At 42.9% G+C, this 2813-nt stretch overlaps 1 protein-coding gene across 3 annotated transcripts in view; it reads right to left on the bottom strand.

Moving 5' to 3' along the window:
* Atp8a2 (ATPase phospholipid transporting 8A2) overlaps positions 1-2813 on the bottom strand; it is a 504296-nt gene that overhangs the window by 271127 nt on the left and 230356 nt on the right. The gene's annotated exons all lie outside the window — the stretch shown is intronic.

A 2813-nucleotide genomic window follows, 5' to 3' on the forward strand; every position in this document is an offset into this window, starting at 1 on the left:
ATAGATAGATAGATAGATAGATAGATAGATAGATAGATAGATAGATATTCACTCTTTTAATGCTCTTAGAAGAGAGACCTCCAAAAACACACCTTTGGGGGGAAGAAAGCACAACTGGGACTTACATGACAAACACTAACATTTCTCAGTTTGCATAAGATAAAGCTTTAAACAGCCCAGAAGCAGAGATAAAAAAAAAATGTGTGTACACGGAGGTAAAGTTCCACACCCACTGAGGGCTTCAGGTGATTCGGTTACCTCCATGTGTCATAAAGATAAGAAACGAACTGGTCATTCTCACATGGAAGAAACTGGCTAATCAAATTAACCCGCCCATGCCAACCAAACCTCTGCCACCAGCCTAAACAAACACTGTGAGGTGTCTATTGTTACATGCAAAGCATGAGAATCCGTCCCATAATTAATAAAAGATGTTCTTGTATGGAGGAATGCATGGGCCCAAGTGTAAGAATGCACCTCTTGGCTGATTAAAAATGAAGCTTAGGTTTATTCAGAGAGCACAAAAAATATGCTGAAATTATTCCTTCTGGACAATGGATCTTTTGTCTATGAAGCTACATTTTCATGTAATTTGCCTTAGGGTAACCTAAATTATGGCTTTAGGCAGTGAGTTTAATGGACAGGCATTTTTCCCCCTAGTTACATTGATGCTCACTGCTAACGACAGTGAGAAACTGCTTCCTCTACCTCTCTGGTCAGTTCTTATTCTCAATAAGACACCGAGACACAGATAGATTCGTAAGGACGTGTGTTCTGGAATCTTGTGCTGTGGCTGGACATCTTATTTTTAATAAAAATCAATCTAACTTAGTTAGGTCTAGTCCTAACTACCTTCTTATCACCTCTTTGACACTGGGCAAAAGTAAGTAACCTCTTAAGTATGCAACCTCAAAAATACCTAACTACTATTTCTTCATGTATAAAATGGGGCTGAGAACATTTCCCTGCATTTTGATTATGAATAAGTGAGCTGACCCAAATAAGGAACTGAGCACAGTTTTGGGGCACACAATTAACACTTTTCTTGTACTCCTACTATGTCTTCTACTGAGGAAAACACACATGACACTGACCAGGCCTTGCCAGTGTAATGGGAGAGGCACCGCAAGCCAAAGTTACACCAATTTCTATTAAAAGTAAAAACTATGCATTTTATCCTTCACTCCACCGTTCTGAGTTTCAAACAAGCGTCTTGGGAGCATCTATATTTATTTATGGAAACAAACTGGCTTTTAGCATTTAGGTGGACAGAAGACAAGCTTTTCTACTTTGCAAAGACCTGTCTTGACAAGACAGGACAATTCTGCCAGAGGTCTATTCATGCAGGACAGGAAACTCTCCTAAGACTACATCACTGGTGGGAAGCTGTCCTTTTGTTATAGCAGGCCACAGTCTAGCTTACTGCTTTCCATCCCAGTGGCTGCCCCACAGACATGACTTGGTCCAAGAAGGAGAAGGCTGTGAGTAAAGTTCCCTGAGAAACACAGATCATAGCTTTCATAAGAGGGCATCACACACCTAGTGACGCCATGGAAAGTGGAATCGGGGAGGGGAGCTTTCCTGTTTGGGCTGTTTCTAGATTACACACGAGGGCAGACTAGACACTAGAAATCTTCAGCCACCATAGGTAGAGGCCCTGGCTTTGGCATGGAGGGACCCGGGGCCCGAATAAAAAGTATGTCTTTAGAACAAGAATGAGCAGTGGGAGCTGAAGCTCAAAAGGGTGATACTATGGTGTGAATGTGTCCCCAAAGTTCATGTGGAAACTTCATCCCGATAAGGCAGCATTGCAAGGGGGGACCTAACGAGGGTCATCAGGTCGCTCTCCCCAGAAAGAACGGACAGACGCGTTGCAAGAGTGCATGTTTTTAAAAGCATCTCACTCTCATCTGTAAGCCTGTAAGGTATTTTCTTCGATGATCGATATGTAAGAGCATAGCTCACTGTGGGCTGTGCTAGTCCCGGGTGCTGTAAGAAAGTGGGATGAACAAACATGAGGAACAATATGGTAAGCATCTCTCCCCACGTTTTCTGCTTGTTTCTCCCTTCAGGTTCCTGCTTTGAGTTCCGGCCCTGACTTCCCTCAGTGTTGGATTATGACATGGGAGCTGGAAGCTGAAGGCATCCCTTTTCTCCCCAAGCTGCCATTGGTAATGGTGTTTTATCATAGCAATAGAAACCTAACTAACACAAAGACCTTTGCCAGATGTAGCCTTTAAACTAGGACTTCCCAGACCATACAACCATGAGATAAATGCATTTCTTTTGTTCACAAACCACTCAGTCGAGATATTCTGCTACAGAGCAGAAAGTAGTCTAAGACAGGATGCTTGGGAAAGCTATGCTTCTCAGAGGTGCACAATCTTCCCTCCCCCAGGAAAGCAAAAGAAAGTCCTGAAAAGGTACGGGGTTTCCACAGCAACAGGAGCCCTGGAACAGAAAGGCACTCGCATCCACTCCTTTTGAGAGACTCTTCACATCTTACAACTCAAGAAACCACGAGTCTTAATCATAAAAGGTGTTCCTTAAATTGTTCTGAATTACTAAATCAGAGCCTTTTTAGAAAGCAGGGCCTCAGGGGGCTGGAGAGGTGGCTCAGCAGTTAAGAGCACCGGCTGCTCTTTCAGAGGTCTTGAGTTCAGTTCTCAGCAACCACATGGTGGCTCACAGGCATCTATAATATGATATGATGCCTTTTTCTGGCATGTAAGTAGAACACTTGTATACATTAGATAGGTAGGTAGGTAGATAGATAGATAGATAGATAGATAGATAGATAGATAGATAGATAG

This window comes from Psammomys obesus, unplaced genomic scaffold (assembly GCF_907164565.1).
Source record: "Psammomys obesus unplaced genomic scaffold, mPsaObe1.curated_primary_1811, whole genome shotgun sequence".
Lineage (NCBI taxonomy): Eukaryota > Metazoa > Chordata > Mammalia > Rodentia > Muridae > Psammomys > Psammomys obesus.